This window comes from Chiloscyllium punctatum, chromosome 13, assembly GCF_047496795.1.
Source record: "Chiloscyllium punctatum isolate Juve2018m chromosome 13, sChiPun1.3, whole genome shotgun sequence".
Lineage (NCBI taxonomy): Eukaryota > Metazoa > Chordata > Chondrichthyes > Orectolobiformes > Hemiscylliidae > Chiloscyllium > Chiloscyllium punctatum.
Genome location: NC_092751.1, coordinates 18511750 through 18529989, shown reverse-complemented (window position 1 = coordinate 18529989; position 18240 = coordinate 18511750). Strand labels below are relative to the sequence as shown.

At 46.1% G+C, this 18240-nt stretch overlaps 1 long non-coding RNA gene across 3 annotated transcripts; it reads left to right on the top strand.

The window, feature by feature from the left end:
• The first annotated feature begins 1425 nt into the window (after positions 1-1425).
• Positions 1426-18011, top strand: LOC140484484 (uncharacterized). Of its 3 annotated transcripts, none has more exons than XR_011962181.1 (4): positions 1426-1515; positions 4019-4126; positions 9060-9166; positions 17791-18011. It is a non-coding gene; the product is annotated as an uncharacterized lncRNA (long non-coding RNA). The 3 variants fall into 3 exon arrangements; XR_011962180.1 differs by lacking the exon at positions 17791-18011 and adding an exon at positions 12403-12514; XR_011962179.1 differs by lacking the exon at positions 17791-18011 and having other exon boundaries at positions 9060-9776.
• The last annotated feature ends 229 nt before the right edge of the window (positions 18012-18240 follow it).

Genomic DNA, 18240 nt, shown 5'->3' with positions numbered 1-18240 from the left:
GCTTCCTCCAGTGAGTTGTTTAATTGTCCATCACCGTTCACAACTGGGTGTGGCAGAACTGCAGAGCTCCGATCTGTTCCATTGGATGTAGGATCACTTAGCTCTGTTGCTTGCTGCTGATGCTGTTTGATATGCAGATGGTCCTGTTTGGTAGATTCACCAGGTTGGCACTTCATTTTTAGGTATGCCTGGTGCTGCTCTTGGCATGCCCTCCTTTAGTGTACATTGTGATGGGTGAGAGCGGGATTTACAAACCCATACGATTACAGATTGTGCTGGAGTACAGTTCTGCTGTTGATGTCCCACAGTGCCTCAGAGATACCCAGTTTGAGATCCTACATCTCTTCAAAGTCTATCCCATTTAGAACGGTGATAGTGTCACTCAACACGATGGAGGTTTTTCTCAACTTTAAGGCAAGACTTTGTCTCCAAAAGGAATGTGTGATGGTCACTCTCACTGATACTGTCATGGCCAGATGTATCTGCAGCTGGTCAATTCATAACAATGAGATCAAGTATGTTTTTCCCTCTTGTTGGTTCCTTCACCACCCGCTGCAGAATCAGTTGAGCAGCTATGTCCTTCAGGACCTGGCAAGCCCTGTCAGTAATTCTGTTGCAGAGTTAGTCTTGATTGTGGACATTGAAATCCTGCACCCAGAGTACGTTTGGCACCATTTTACTTCCTCAGTGCTTCCTTCAAATGTTGTTCAACATGAAGGAGAACTGATCCATCAGCCAAGGGAGGACGGTACGTGGTAATCAGCAGGAGCCATGAGACTTCCTGGTGTCCGGAGTCAATGCTGAGTAGTCAAAGGGCAAATCCTCCCTGTCTGTACACCACTGTGCCACCACCTCTGCCTGGTCTGTCCTGCTGGTGGGGCTGGACATATCCAGAAATTTCAGGAGAAAGTGAAGACTGCAGATGTTGGAGATCAGAGTCAAGAGTCTGGTGCTGGAGAAGCACAGCAGGTCAGGCTGATGAATGGCTTAGGCTCGAAACATCGATTCTCCTTCTCCTCGGATGCTGCCTGACCTGTTGTGCTTTTCCATCACCACAATCTCAATATCTTGGCATGGTGATGGTGGTGTCTGGTCATTGTCTGTAAGGGTTGATTTCATGAGTATGAGTATGTCAGGCTGTTCCTTGATTGTTCTGTGAGACAGCTCTGCACATTTTGGCACCAAAATCCGGATGTTAGTCTGGAGGACGTTGCACCATTGAGAGGGCTGATTCTGTGGTTGTTTTAAATGGTGCCTTCTTAGATGCCGAGTGGTCCATCCAGTTTCATTCCTGTGTTGAGACTTTGCAGTGATTAATACAGTGAGTCGCTTCCTGGGCCACTGTCAGGTTGGCAGGATTTTTTTCGCCATTGACAATGATTCCATGGAGATCAGGAGATTCCTAATTCCAGTTATTTTTTCTTGAATTCAGACTCCACCATCGGCCAAGATGGGATTCGAACCAGGACTTCAGTCGTTTGTTTTAATATTTTGGATAAACGTTAAATACATTAGGTTTGTTCACTCGCTTTAAATATCACTTACCCAGGTTTTGTTTCTTTGTGAAACACTGTCCATCATCCTGTCTCCTCCATCCTTCTCTCCAACAACAAGAGTTTGGAGCACATGGAGTTTCTCTGTCACTAAGACTAAGATAATCCGATCTGTAGCTTCCCCACTAACTCACTGAGTCAAACTGCCTCACGTGGTGTTCCCGGTTTTTGTCCAAACCTACATCTTTCTCCAATCTCATCTCATGTCAAGCCTTATCAGAGCTCATCTTGACCCTTTACCCTAATCTCAATAAACCATAGAGTTTCCAACTCTCTTTTCTCCTCCTCCTCATCAGTCCTCCTCACCGATTCACAGACATTGTTCTTGTTCTGTCTTTTCTGGTTATGGTCCTTCTCTCCCATTCTGTGAAAAACTGACATTTGACCTCAATGTTGTTCGAAAATCCTGCTCCATCTCCACTCTCCCTTTCCTTTCTGAATTCCTTGCAATTGGTGACCCTCATGGATCTATCCTTGGTCCCTTCTGTCTCTCACCTACATACTGCCAGGAGGTGACATTGTGCAAAAGCACCATGTTGGGTTTCACATGTACACTGACGATGCCCAGTTCGCTCTCCCCATCATCCCTCTCCATTACTCCACTGTTACTCAGTTATCAAACTGCTTACCACATTCCCACTACTCGATTAGGTGCAGTTTCCTCCAATGAAACATTGTAGTGGTTAAACCCGTTGCCTTACAAATTCCTTTCCCTAACTGCTGAGTCTCTCCCTCTCACTGGGAACTATGCAGCAGAACTACACTCTTCACAGTATTGCAGTTATATCTGACGCGAAGCTGACCTTCTGATCAGACATCTACACAATCCAAAACACCAGGAATTCCAATCTCTAAACCGTTGCTTATCTCCTCCTCACCCCAGCTCCATTGCTACTGAAACCCCTTACCTGTGTCTGTGTTGCCTTAAACTTGACGAATCCAAAGCAGAATCCTTGATTCTGTGACTGGCTCAGAATCTGGTTTCAGACTCCCCTCTCAGTATTTACCCTCAAACACATCAGTATTTATTCTGTCAAACCCCTTAAGAATCTGATGGTGCGGTCTGATTGTACGTGGTGGAAATGGCAGAGGATGATGTGTTGTATCTGGGTGGAACGTAAGGACTTGGATGGGGGTGGGGGTTGGGGGGGTTCTATCCTTGCTGCAGTTGGAGGTGTGGGTTTCTAAGGCAGACGTGCAGGAAGTGGAGGAGATACATTGGATGGTATTGACCACATGGGAGGGGAAATTGCAGTCTTTGAAATACGGGGCCATTTGGTATGTTCTGGCCTCACTGGAACACAGCAGTAAGCATGAGATAGAGATGTTCAGGGTCTATTTTTGCAGCAGAACATAGATCATCAGTCGCCATTTCCGCCACCTCCATTGAGATGCTGCCAGACACAGGTTCCTGTCCCCTCCATTAACAGCTATGCACACTCCCAGCCAGATCGTAATCCACTCCTTTTTCTTTCCAAATGCTCCAGTCTCTCTTTGGGTTCTGTCCCTCCCTGTTATTTACTCTTTAACCCCTATCTCCTGCAATACAAAGATCAGCAGGTTAGTTGAATTGGCCAAGCTAAATTTTCCATAATATTCAGGGATGTGTAGGTTAGGTGCATTAGTCAGGAGAAATGTAGAGTAATAGGGTAGGGGAATGGGTCTGGGTGGGATACTCTTCGGAGAGACGCTGTGGACATTTTGGGCTGAATAGCCTGTTTCCATGCTGTCAAGATTCTAATTTTCCCAGCTCCCATCGGATCTGAGGAAGGGCCACTGGACAGATTTCTGTTCCCAGATGCTGCCAGACCTGCTGAGATTTCCCAGCACCTTCTGCTTGTTGTTCCTGATTGACCCCATCCGTACACCTTCCGGGTTTGATTCAGACAGGGGGAGGATCCCACCAGTGACCTCACAATGGGGTCCAGCTGATTGATGGCAGCTTCAGACCAATAGGAAAAGGTGGTGGGACTGGTGGACCAAGTGGAACCAGCTGGTCATCCAGACAATGGGAGTGAATGAGGGGTGTGGCCAATGGGATGACACGTCACCAGTAACTCGGCCGATGCAGTGCCACGTGACTCTGCAGTTGGTGAATGTGGGAGATGCAAACAGGGAAGGGGAGAGTGGCCTCGGGGACAGGGAGATAATGAGTCACTTTAGACTGGGAAGTTTTAATTACACTCTGTGCGGTTCATAAGTCTGAATTAGAAACTCTTAGTCCTGCGTTTGCAGCAGATGGGAAAATGGCTGCGGCCCTTAGGCAGTGATAGGCCCTGGGATATGGCTGCCATCTTTATTGGGGGCAAGGTACAGTGAGGCGCATGTGCATGTTCCCTTCCTCGGATGGGGGGGTGCGATTTGAAGAGAGGTATTTACACATCAAGCACATACCAAGAGAAAAGTATGTCTTTATAATCTTCCTGCACTGACTGTGAGTTTTGTTTTGTGAATTCATTTCATAGGATATTAAATCAGAATAATTGAGGCTGGGATCTCAAAAGCAAGTTTTTACAGTCAATGGAGTCATCAGGATCTGAATATCATTGGCATTTAACTGTGGAAGGAGAAAGGTTTGTCTGATCTGTTTGTGAGAAAATATCTCCAATATTTTTGTTAAGCAGAAAGATGTACAAATTCATGGTTGGGTCACCCTTTGGGTATGTGCTCTGTTCTGGGCTCTGCAGCAGAGGAAGGAGGTATTGGCCTGAAAGGGAGCACAGATTTATCCAGATTACACCTCGTCTCTTTGTAAGAACTCTCAGATTTAGACCCAATCACCCACTTTATGATGTTAAGCTGTAAACTTCCCATTAAAAATCCTTTTGGACTCAAATTCCAGTACCTTTTCAGGTGGAATGTTCCAGCTTCTGACAACTGTCTGTTCATTCAGAAACTGCTGAGGTCCATGTTGACTCTGGGGTTACAAAGGGCTGAATTGAAAGATGAGGTGCTGTCCCTGAGCTCTCATTGAGATACATTGGGACAGTAAGGGAGCTGAGGGCAGTGTAGGTGAGAGCAGACAATGAAAATGACAGGGCTGCACTGTGAGGGCTGCTTGGCTCAATGAGAGTGTTCTGGAGTTGGGTGTAAACAGAGTGAGGGGAGACAGGGAGAAGGTGAAGCTGAAACTCCGTTTTAGTTCAGGCCGTTCAGAAATTCACAGTCCCAATGGGAACAGCCAGTTTTTAATTGATACCTGCAGAATATTTGTTAACAGTTTTTAAAGTACTTTCCTGAGGGCAGTTGAGAGTTAACCACATTGCTGTGGGTCTGGAGTCACATGTAGGTCAGACCAGGTGAGGATGACCGTTTCCTTCCCTACAGGACATTAGTGAACCAGATGGGTTTTCTAACAATCAACAATAGTTTCATCGTCATCATTCTCCTTTCCATTCTAGATTGTATTGAATTCCGATGCTGCCATCAGCCATGTTGGGATTCTAACCCAAATCCTCGGAACACTGTACATATCACTCATCTGGCAGGAATACCATTAAGCCATTGCCTCCCTTTTTAACAATGTTTAAAAGAAAGTTCCATCATTCTACGTGTACAATGTGAGATAAAATACTGCAACGTCCATGTGTCAGCCTCTCCAAAAGGTCAATCAACAGAAATTTGTTTGGGGGCGAAATATTTCACTTTTTTGGGCCAGTTTATTAAACAAAAATGAATCTAAATAAAAATCTTATGCCACGGCCATGTAATTTCTGAAGCCGGAGGGGGATTATAGAGACAGGGAGGGTTGTGGGGCCAGAGGGGGATTGTTGTCCAAACATCACTGTGGTGTACATGGACTGCAGCATTTCAGGGAGGCGGTTAACCACCACTTTCTCCAAGACAAGTAAAGGTGGCCAATCAATACTGGTCTGGGCAGCAAAGGCAACCCCCAGTGAATAAAACCAAGCAGTGACCTCTCTGAGCTGACTTGCTATGAAGTTAAAAATTTCTCTGGAAATGGAGTGGGCAGAGAAGAGAACAGAGACATTTCACAGCTGCCCTCAGAGAGACCTCACCCTTGGAAGTATTCAGAGCCGGGGATCAGCTCAGTGAGTTTCAGTCTCTTCAAATATCAATCTTAGTCGGTTTAATTTTATTAAATCTACAATAGTGAGTAAGGTGAGGATTTCTTTTTAATGTCTTACGGTCTCTTGATGAAATGTTTAAGATATGAACCGTAAGCATTAAGTTATTTTCGGGCAGTATTTTTCGAGCCGTAAGACTGTGCCTTTGTCTTGGTCTGTAGATTGTTAAGGCGGAGAGATGGCCTGTTGTAGAGTGGCGTGCTGTTCCTGTCGGATGTGGGAGATTAGGGAGAGTTTCAATGATCCTGATGATTGTTTGCAGGAAGTGTGATTGCAAATCCTATTGGATTGCATGGATTGGTGGAGGAGTGATTAAAGACAGTGAGGAATTGACAGGAGCCGGGGGGTGTGATAAGGGGCAGTCTCAGGAATGCAGGATACTGCAGATACAGTCAGGTAGGTGGGTTACCTCCAGGAAAGCTAGGAGGGGTAGGCAGGTAGTACAGCAGTCTTCTATGGCTATCTCCATCTCAGACAAGTATACTGTTTTGGAAAATGTAGGTGGTAACAGACTTTCAGGGGAGTGTAGCACTGACAGTCAAGTTACTGGTACTGAGACTGGCTTCTAACATAATTTGAGGTATATCCAGTTCCACATGATCGATGGTGATAGGGGACTCTCTAGTCAGGGGGCACAGTCTGCCATTTCTGCAACTGACAGTGAGACATCAGAATGGGTGGTGCGGCCCTGGTGCCAGTGTCAAGGATGTCTCTCAAAGGGAGCAGAATATTCTCAAAAGGGAAAATAACCAGTGAGAGGACATTGTACATTGGTACCAATGGCATAGGAAGGGGAAAGCATGGGGTCCTGACGAGCAGGGTGATTTGCTAGTGCTACTGGGGAGGCATTAAACCAGTGAGGGAGCCGGGGTAATCCTAAAGAGATAGTGAGAAAAGAGGTGAGTCTGAGACTGGTACTGTTCACGAGTCAGACTGTCAAGGTAGGCAAGAGCAAGTCACAGAATGAGGTGGGACGGACCAGTTACACTGCATTTATTTCAGTGCAAGAGACCTGACAGGTCAGGCAGGTGGGCTCAGGGTATGGTTTTGAACATGGCAGCAATATTACAGCAATTACAGAGGCATCACTCAGGGATGGATAGGACTAGCAGCTTAATGTTCCAGGATATAGATGCTATAGCAAGGATAGAAAGGGGCCAACAGAACAGGGAGAGAGGTGTTTTTGCTTAGGGATAACATTATGGCTGGACTTCGGGAGGATATTCCTGGGAGTACCTCCAGGCAAGTTATTTGGTTGGTACTGAGAAATAAGAAAAGGATGACCATCTTACTGGGATTGTATTATAGACTCACTCCCAATAGTCAGCAGGGAATTGAGACACAACTTTACCAGGAGACCTCAGTTATCTGTAAGAATAATATGGATGCAATGACAAGTGGCTTTAACTTTACCAACGTGGCCTATGAGTGCTGTAGCGTTAAGGGCTTGGATGGAAAGGTTCAGTGTGTACGAGAACATTTCAGATTCAGTTTGTAGGATGTACCTACTAGAGAAGGAACAAAACCTGACCTGTTTTCTTTACTCATTCACTGGATGAGGCTGTCACTGGCTCGACCAGCATTTATTGCTGCGTTTACCCAGAGGGCAGTTAAGAGTCAACCTCGTTGCTCTAGATCTGGAGTCACATGCAGACTAGACCAGGTAAGGATGGCATTTTCCTTCCCTAAAGGTCATTAGTGAACCACATTGGTTTTTCCAACAATTGACAATGGATTCCTTGTCGTCACTAGGTTATTTTTTTCCAGATATTTATTGAATTCACATTCCAAAATCTGCCGTGATGGGATTCAAACCCGGGTCCCCAGAACGTTATCTGGGTCTCTGGATTAACTGTCTAGTGATAATTTCACTCCGTCATCACTGCCTCTTAGGAAATGAGGCAGGGTGAGTGACTGAGGTATCAGTGGGGCAGCGCATCAGCACCAAAGATCCCACAGTATTGTGGCTCAGTGGTTAGCGCTGCTGCCTCAGCACCAGGGACCTGGCTTTGATTCCAGCCTCGGGCAACTGTCTGTGTTCAAGTTGGCACATTCTCCCCAGTATCTGTGAGGGTTTCCTTCGGGTGTTCCAGTTTCCTCCCACAGTCCAAAGATGTGTAGGTTAGTTAAACCACGTTAAATTTCCCATAGTGTCCAGATGTGGTATATGAGGTTTTGGGATGTGCAGGCAAATCTCTGCCTGATGTGAAAAGATCCTTTTCGGGTCTTGGACAGAGGTCAGTGGGAGGTGTGGCCGCACGTTCTACATTTCCCATGGTGGCAAGTGAGGGTCAAGGGTGTGGAGCATGGGTTGGTGGGAGGGTGTGGACCGAACATGGGAGGTGCAGAGGGAATGGTCTCTGCGGAACACAGATAGTGTTGGAGAGGGAAATATGTCTCTGGTGGTGGGGTCTGGCTTTAGGTAGCAGAAATAACAGAGGTTAATGCGCTGTATCTGGAGATTAGTGGGGTGGAAGGTGAAGACCGCAGGGTTATATTCTTTATTGTGGCTGGAGGGGTGGGGTAAAGGCGGAGGTGAGGGAAGTGGAGGGTATGTGTTGGAGGGCATTGTTGATCAAGTCAGAGGAAAATTACGGTCCTTGAAGTAGGCCTTTCAGGAATGATGAAGGGCTTTTGCCCGAAACGTCGATTTCGCTGCTCGTTGGATGCTGCCTGAACTGCTATGCTCTTCCAGCACCACTAATCCAACTTATGGTTAGCCACTAGCTCTCTCCATTGTGAGCTGTTCCCCACCAATATCACTCCACGATTGAAGCTGCCGAGGACACAAACCTTTGGAATATCCTCCCTAACTCCCTCTCTCCGCCTTAAAGATGTATCTAAAAATCGTTCTCTTTAATCAACATTTCCATCATTCGTGAAGCATTTTAGGAGATTTGTCAATGTGAAAGGCTCCATACAATGCAGGTAGTTGTTGTTATTGTCTGACATCTGGAGAAACAGGAATGAGCCCTCTCTCTCTCTCATACCTGATGAACAGCAGCAAAAGCAGGAAGCACTGAGCATGCTCCAGCCCACAATGGGCCTCGGATTATTGATGTCAGCGCAGCACCAATAAGAGTGGGGGAAAGGGGGCTAGAGGTGCTGGTTGGTCCTTCAACCAATCAGAATGAATGAGGGGCGGGGCAATACTCAACCACGTGATAAACTTCACTGAGAGCACAGTGTTGTTGTGACCAAGGCATTGGAAATGTGTGAAGGTGAAGGGCAGGGGGAAGGAAAGGCACATTGACCAGGAAGAGGAGGAAATTTTCATGGTATGGGATAAGAGGTTTTACAGAACTTAGTGCACGTAGTAAAACACAAATTTAAAAATCCCAAATTCTGCACCATTTTCCCTCGCTATAATGCATTTTGCACTCCCTGAAATATTAACTGTGTGTTTCTCCCTCCACAGATACCAGTGATCAGTGCCAAAGCCCCATTGCCTTTGGAGAAGGTGATGTTTGACTTCCTTGTACAGCTGCAGTTCGTGTGGTGAAGGTGCTCCCACAATGTGTTTGGGTAAGAGCTGTTATAGATTATTCACTCAGCGACAGTGAAGAATTGACAATATGTGTGCAAATCAACAACAGTTGTTTTTTTTTTATCATGTTTATAATTGCATAGACATATGATTGAGAACTTGTGAAATAAGGTAACAGATGAGGATATTAGGTCAGGTGATCAAAGGAATTGCCAAATAAGCAGGTTTTCAGGAATACCTTAAAGGAGGAAAGCAGGTCTGAGGGGGTTAGGGTGGGAATTCCAGACCGTGTTGCCTTGGCAACAGTAGAAACAGCCAGACAGGTGAAGCAATGAATAGACACATCGTTGGGAGTCTGAAAGAAAATGAGTTGTTGGGGTCTCACAGGTTGTGTGCTGCAGGGAGACAGGGATGTTCACAGCCAGGAATTACATCAAGGGAGAGAATTTTAAATTGTTGCTTGTTAATAGGAGCCTTTTGATGGATCAACAAGTTTTGGTACAAGTGAGTACTTGGGCAGTAGGGTTTTAGATACTCTTGAGATTACATGTAAGTTGAATGTGGGAGGCTGGCCAGGAGTGTGTTTGGATAATGAAGTCTGGAGATAACACAGGGATGGACGAGTATTTCTGTAAATGAGCTGAGACTAGGGTGGAGTTGGGTGATGTCACTGATGTAGGAATAGTGCTTTTGGAGTTGGGCTGCTCCTCCTCCTCATCACCCCCCCTCCCCAATTCACAGATATTGTTCCTTGTTCTACATGTCTGTCTTTTCTGGTTATGTCCTTCTCTCCCATTCTGCTACAAACTAATATTTGACCCCACCGTTGTTGCAAAAACCTACTCCATCCCGACTCTCCCTTTCCTTTCTGAATTCCTTGTATTTGGTGTCCCTTAAGGATCTCTCCTTGGTCCCTCCTGTTTCTCACCTACATACTGCCAGGAGGTGACATCGCCCAAAAGCACCGTGTTAGGTTTCACATGTACACTGACAATACCCAGCTCTCCCTCCCCATCATCCCTCTCCATTACTCAGTTATCAAACTGCTCATCACACTCCCGCTACGCGATTGGCTGCAATTTCCTGCAACGGATGTTGCAGTGGTTAAACCCATTGCCTTCAGTTGCTATTACAAATCACTTTCCCTTACTGCTGAGCCCCTCCCTCTCCCTGGGAACTGTCTGAGGCAGTTCCACACTCTTGACAATATTGCTCTCATATCTGACCCCAAGGTGACCTTCTGATCAGACATCTACACAATCACAAACACCAGGAATTCCAATCTCTTAAATGTTGCTTGTCTCCACCACACCCCAGCTCCATTGCTACTGAAACCCCTCACCTGTGTCGGTGTTGCCTTAAACTTGACGAATCCAAAACAGAATCCGTGATTCTGTGACTGACCCAGAATCTGGTTCCAGACTCCCTCATGATGGGAAACCTCCTCTCAGTATTTACCCTGTCAAACTCCTTAAGAATCCTACATGTTACAATGAGATCCCCTCTCATTCTTCCCAAATCCAGTGAGTAGAGTCCCAACGTCTTCAGCCTTTTCTTAAAAGATACTCCCTGCAAACCAGGGTTCATCCCAGTCAATCTTCTGTGAAATGCCTCTGATGGAATGATGTATTTCCTTAAATAAAGGGACAAAAACTTCTGTCATTACTCCAGATGTGGTCTCACTCGCACTTTATAAAGTTACTCTCAGGTATATACTCCAAACAACTCCCTTTAAACTTACACAGATGTTGTTGGAAATGCGCAGAAGATCATGCAGCATCTGTGAAGAAAAATCAGTTAAAGTTTCGGGTCTGGTCACCCTTCCTCAGATACGTTAACCCTAATTTATTTTCATAGATGCTGCTTGACCTGCTGAGCTTATCCAGAAACTTCTGTTTCTCTTCCTGGTTTACAGCATCTTCAGTTGGTTCGGTTTTCATATACTTTAAACTTGCCCCCTCTCTTCTAGAATTTGTCATTTCCTCCTTGGAAAAAAGATTCACATTTGTCTGGACTCCCCTACCCTGGGAAGAATGAAACCGTGACGAGTCACCCTATCATTGCTCCTCATAATTTTATAAAATTCAATAAAGCCACCTAAAGTGTCCAGTGCTGCAGGGAAATAGCCTCAGCCGATTCAGCCTCTCCCTATGGTTCACGTGTTCCAATACTGACAACACCCTAGTAAAACCATTCTGAACTCTTGCAAGTTTCCCAACATCTTTCCTATAACAGGGAGACTGGAATTGAAAGCAGTCTGGGGATTCCAAAAGTGGCCGAGCCAATAAACTGTACAACGTAAACATGATCTCCCAACTCCTATTCTCAATGCACTGCCCAATAACAGGTAGCATACCGCACACCACCTTCACCGACCTGTCTACCTTCAACCACACTTTCAAGGAACTATCAACCCACACTGCACGGTCTGTTTGTCTGTCAACACTTCCCAGGAACTTGTCATTAAGAGGTTGAGTCCTATTCTGGTAACATCTTTCTGAAATCAGGGAGACCACAATTGAATACAGTATTCTAAAACTGGCCTCACCAATGCCCTACTCAGCCACAACGTGACCTCCTAATCCAAATACTCAGTGACAGAATCCCTACAGTGTGGAAACAGGCCTTTCGGCCATGAGAGCATACCAACCATCGGAACAGCATTCCACCCTAACTCTGTAACCTGCCATTACCCAAAGCTAATCCTGCCAACCTGCATGTCTTTGGGTTTGTGGGAGGAAATTAAGAGCACCCAGAGAAAGCCCACGCAGACACACAGGGAGAATGTGCAAACACCACCCAGACAGTGGAATCGAACCAGAGTCCATTTATTGGTCAGCACATTCCATTAAATGTTAGTGTCCCATATGTCATGTTCAGCACCTGATCTCTCTGAAACTCTACTTTCCAAGAACTAAGCAGTTGTTCTGAGCTCTTCGGAGGGAATTAATGTCAGAATGAGAAAACAGGAACCGGGTTTAGTTTTAGATCTACAAAATAACTCTCCATCTTCCCACTCTGTCTGTTCCCCACGCTCTGTACCCCCACCCCCCGACGGTCTGTTCTCTTTCTCCCCCCTGTTGGTCTGTCTCCCCCCTCCCCCCCCCCCCCCATTTATCTGCCGGTCTGTCTCTCCCCCCTCCCTCTGTCGGTCTCTACCCACCCCCCCGTTCCCCCTGTCTGTTCCCCTCCTCTCTAAACCCACTTTCTGTCCCCATCTGTCTCTGTGCCACCCCTTTCTATCCCCCCCACTGCATGTGGCACTCATCCACAGACTCTATCAACAAACACATCGACTTGGACCCAATATACCGACCACTAAAGTGGACAGCTCGAACTGACAACCGGAAGCGGCAGAGACAGGCCACTACAAATGCCGGAGGAAACAGCACAGAAGCGCTTCAAAGGAGGCTCCCAAGCACTGAGGATGTCACCTAGGCAGGGGACGAAACGTTTGCAAGACAAATTCCCAGATCGGCGAACAGAACCACAACAACTGTATAAGTCCTGCTAAGGTTTGCTTTTCCAAAATACAGCAGCTCGCATTTTTCTAAACTGAACTCCTCAGTCCATTCACCCATCTGATCCAGATCCTCTTGTACTCTGAGGTAATCTTTTTCCCTGCTACTCCACCTCCCATTTTGGTGTCATCTGCAAATTACTTACAATACCTCTTATGTTCACATCCAAATCATGGATATAAATGGCGAACAGTAGTGGATCCAGCACCGATCCTTGAGACTCCACTGGTCACAGGCCTCCAGCCTGAAAAGCCCCCTCTACCTTCTACCTTCGGGCCACTTTTGTACTCCATGCGATCTAACCTTTCTGACCAGTCTCCCGTGAGGAACCTTGTCGAACACCTTACTGAAGTCCATGTAGATCATGTCCATGCTCTGACCTCAGCAATCCTCTTTGTTACTTCTTCAAAAAAACTGAGTCAAATTCATGAGATATGATTTCCCATGCACAAAGCTGTTATTAGTATCCAGGATTTAACTCTGTACATTGGGGTCTGCGTTGCCCAGTTATAGGTGTTAATATTCTGAATGAAGTTCAAGGACACCAGCATTTTGTCAGTGAGTCTGTATTGAGTCTTGTTAATGTCACCAACACAGGGGAGTTCCTTTTGAAAGGCAGTCCCAGTATCCCTTGCCCACCAGGAAATAGTGTAAGTGTCCTTACCTCTGGACTAGGAGGATGAGGCTCAGAGTTGAGGAACAGCATCTTTGAAGAGGCTGATTAGTAAACCTGCCCAAGCCACCAGGCCATACTGTCTCCCAGCTGTCCCTGCCTGAGCCTCCAAACAGAACCTTCCTGTCGTTTCTCTCCTGTCAGACTCTCCCATTGCTCAGTTTGTCCAGGATCCCCTCCTGCTGCTGCACTGATCCTGTCCCTCACTGACCTGTCCATCGCCCAGTGTCCTCCACATTCATTCACTGTTCACAATCCCATTCACCCAGTCCTCCCGCCCCGCCCCCTCCCGACGACATAGACGGCTCAGTGGTTAGCACTGCTACCTCACAGCACCAGGTACCCGGGTTCGATTCCGGCCGTGGCGACTGTCTGTGTGGAGTTTGTGCATTCTCCCCGTGTCTGAGCAGGTTTCCTCCCACAATCCAAAGATATGCAGGGCAGGTGAATTGGCCATTCTAAGTTGCCCATAGTATTGGTTACATTAGGGGGCATAGGTCTGTGTAAGTTACTGTTTGCAGGGTCGGTACGGACTTGTTTGGCCGAAGGGCCTGTTTCCATACGGTAGGGATTCTGATATATTGGGCAGCAGCTACTGTCAATCATCAGGACTCTTGTATGATCGGGAGCACGAGATATAGGAGGGGAGACCAGTGCATGGGTGCAGTGCTGGCCAATTGTGGGAGTATGCGCAGTATAGGTCTGTGCCTGGGAAGGAGGCTGTGGGTGTGAGGGGTTAATCTATCATTAGCAGCTTCATCCCTCTAGGAGCAGGACCCAGAGGAATGGCCCTTCTCTTGCTACCCTGACATGTGATCAGACTATCAGTGGGGCAGCGTTTTGCAGAAAGTTATCAGAACTCTTTTGTGAAGATTCAGGGTTGTTATGGAAAGGGACAAGGATGGGCCTGCAGTTAGAATTCCAGTTTGGCTCATTTTAGTCAGATGGGTCTTGGCCAGAGTGTGCAGGAAGCAGTGTATGCAGGATGGTTCTCATCAGGAGCTAGGAAACTGAATTCGAAGAGAGAGTGTGTGAGAAGTGGGTGTGGAGGAAAGGAGTGGGGGGATTGGTTTGGATTTCAGTTCACAGAAGAGAGAAATTGTGAGACTGAGGTTTAAAGCTTTGGGGGAACAAGGAAACTACAGTTTAATACTACAATTGTCTTATGAATTTCCATCCTGTATTAACAGTGGTAACTTGTGTACTCTGTTGTATGGTACTGAAAGGGTGGATTTGCGGATGAGAAATACAAATTGAACTTCATGTTCAGATCTGATAGTTACTTGATCCGTGCCGATCTGAATATCATTGGCCTTTTCATCTGGAAGGAAAGGTATGCATTCTGTCGGTGGGCGAATATTTCAAATCTCAGTGTGACTGTAAAAGTACTGAGACACAGCCAAGTCCATGTCAGCATGGTGAGTGTGGAGAGAGATTTCATTTGCTTTTGAAAGTCTGGAAAATCATGGCACATTTCCCAGGAACAATTAAGCCACAACTTTGCTTTGTAGAAGGACAAGACTTTAATTAACCATGCAACCAGAAAGACACAAGGATACCTGCACCATGGGAAACACTATGAAAACGGGATTGTTGTAAAGGAGTTCATTCTCGATCATTGATTGTAATCCATTGGCATTGTCACGTCAGTTCCAGCGCTGTGGGGAAATACCGGAAATATGATGGATGTAATGTAGGTTTCAGTTATTAAACTGTAAAAAGTGCAGAACAATTTACAAGGATGTTCCCAGGGCTCAGGGGTCTGAGTTATAGGGAGAGGTTGGACAAGTGAGGATTTTATGTTTTAGAGCAGAGGAAACTGAGGGGGTTCTTTTTTCGAAGTGTATAAGACCATGAGAGGCATGGATAAGGTGAATGCACTCAGTCTTTTTCCCAGGAACTCAAGGATTGGACAGCTTGATTGGATCAGTTTACGGTTAGAGGAGAGAGAATAAAAGGGAAGCTGAGGGGCAACTGTTTTACACAGAGGGTGGTATGTATATGGAATGAGCTGCCAGTGGAAGTGGTTCAGGCAGGAACACTCACAACAGGTAAAAGACATTTGGACAAATACATGGATAGGAAAGGGTCATATGCAGATGGGCCAAGTGCAGGGAAATAGGGTTAGCGTGGATGGACATTCTGGTCGGCATGGGCCAGTTTGGGCCAAAGGGCCTGTCTCTGCTGCAGGATTCTATAACTCTAAGTGCATTTGCTATTTCTCCCCCTAACTCTGTTGGTATCCTGGGATGTATTCCATCAGGGCAATGAGACTTGTTTACTTTTAGCTCCATTAGCTTGTCTCTTTCACGATAATGGTTATTATCTAGGTCTTCACCCTCCTTAGTCTCCTTATCCATTACTGCCATGCTCTTCGTATCCTCCACTGTGAAGACTGACTGCTGTGTACTCATATTCCTGAACCCTGCTGGATAGGAATAACTCGGCACAGAACTCTGAGAGGTCTTCTTTGAGTCTTTATTGATGAGACATGGCAGTTACATGGATAGTGTACTTGCAGAACACCTTCAGGCAGCATCAGGTAACTCCCTGCCTGTCCGATGTACAGCTCCCATTGTGGTTTGGGACTTTGAATGGAGACTGTCTCTCAGTATTATCTCCATGGCAACGGCCGTTAGAAAGTCTAGTTCAGTTCAGCACTTTGTGGTTAAACCACACACCCCTCCCCCACGCCCCTGTGGCTCCCTCAAGTATCTGACAGGCGCTTCAGTTTCAGTGGAGCTCTCTATCAGGATTCTGATGTGGAGGAGCCGGTGGTGGGGTGGACAAGGTTTAAAAACCACACATCACCAGGTTATAGTCCAACAGGTTTATTTGGAAGTACAAGCTTTTGGAGTGTGCTGTGATTTTTAACTTGATCAGGATTATCTCTATGGTAACAGTTAAATGCTTCAACAATTACAGAGGCCATATGTTCCCCACACAATAGGTTCCCCTCTAGCAGTGTAAACTGCTATTCTGGCCCTGGGGATAGCTACTCATCACTTTTCTCCCCCAATCCCATCTCGCTTTCTGTTGATCTTTAAAGTTTTTCTAATCTCCTAGTTTCTCCTTGGTCTTTCCCAATCTGTATGTATTCTATTTCAGTTTGATAGACTCCCTTATTTCCTGAGCCACCCATGACAGATTATCCCTTTTCCTCTGGTCCTTCCTTTTCACTGATCGGTCATTTTGCTGAGCACTTCAAAAAATTGCCTTGATATTCTCGCACTGTCCGTCAACTGCCCCACCCTAAACTCTTTGCTTCCAGTCTACATTAGCCAACTCCTGCCTCATCCTATTGTAGTCTCCTTTTGTTTAAGCACTGGATCTTGGGAATGGATCTAATCTTCCAGCTTTCCATCTGTGTTCTAAGTTCAACCAGACTTATCACAAGTCTGTTTATCAGATTACTAGGGAAGGCGATGTTTCCTGGGAGTTTTGGTTTTCATTGTCAGAGACCTTGGCTTTGTAATAAAGTACAGGATAGATATTCACAACAGAGTATTCTGGACAGTGTGAATGTAAGACACAGTCTAAAACCATAAATCACTGTCTCCCCTTAGTTTAAAATTGCTAAATTATGATCTCCTACACGGTTCCTCACTATCTAAGCTTGGAATGCTAATCCTCCTGACTATCTGTCATTTTCCGAAAATCTCCTTCGGTGAAAGTGGTGAGTTTTGGATTCAGCTTTCCAGTTATTACCGTAAGAAGATAAGCCCTGGGCACAGGAGAGGTAATGCAGCCCTTCGAACCAGCTCCACCATTTAATACGGTGATGATTGAGCTCAGCTCGGTCTCAGCTAAATTTTCCCGCCTGCTCTCTCTCACCCTTCATCTCATTGCAAATTCAACATCTGTATCTCTTCATTAAATTGGCTCATTGTCCTGGCATCCACCGCATTTTGAACGGGGAATTCCACAGATTCACAACACATTGAGACAAGTACATTCTTCCTCGTGAGAATATAATAGAGTCCCAATAGTGCAGAAACAGGGTATTCATCCATTGAGTCCACACCAACCCTATGATGAGCATCCCATTCAGACCCACTCGTTCCCTGTAACATTGCATTTCCCATGACTAATTGTCTCACCGGCACATGCATGGACACTGTCAGCAATTTAGCATGGGCAATCCATCTAACCTGCACATCTTTGGACTGTGTGAGGAAACTGGAGAACTGCACAAAACCATGCAAACATGGGGAGAATGTGTAAACTCCACACAGTCGCCTAAGGTCTCTGACGCTGTGAGGCAGCAGTGCTAGCTACTGAGCCACCTCTGCTTATAACCTACTGCGCCTTATTAACGTCCCTATCCCCCAGTTGGCTGAATCTGTGTTCCTTACATCAGAAATCAGGTTGTCTCAGTAAATCCCAGTGACAGCCCACATGTCCTGTGTGTCTGAATGGGGATCCGATACAGAACATCCTCCATTCACACTTTTCATTCACGTTCCAGAGACAGGGCTCCAGTGGCTGCATGGGGACTGCAACTCCCAAATTCCGAGGCAGGGACCGCACGTCTGTGGGTAAGCCTGGCACTGCACAAGTACAGAATGTGGGTGAGCTTTGGAGCATGTGCTTTGGGGTAATTAGTGGAAAGTATTTCACACTCTGATTGTCTGGAGGAGGAACGCATTTGCTTTTAGTATTGATCTGTTGGAGGGTCAAAGTGTCACCACACCCACATGGGACCAAGTTATATTCCCAACTTGTCATAACACTGGAATCGACCAATGAGAAACAAAGAAGGATGTGACCAATTCTCCCAGACTGAAGGTTCCTCTTCTGTCCAGGATCTGTCACCTCCCTTTCTGTTTCCTTTTGTTTCATTCTGCTGTTACATTATTGACTTGCAGCAACTGAAGGGAAAGGAAATGAACCCAGAAAGGGTGCAGAGTCTAACCAG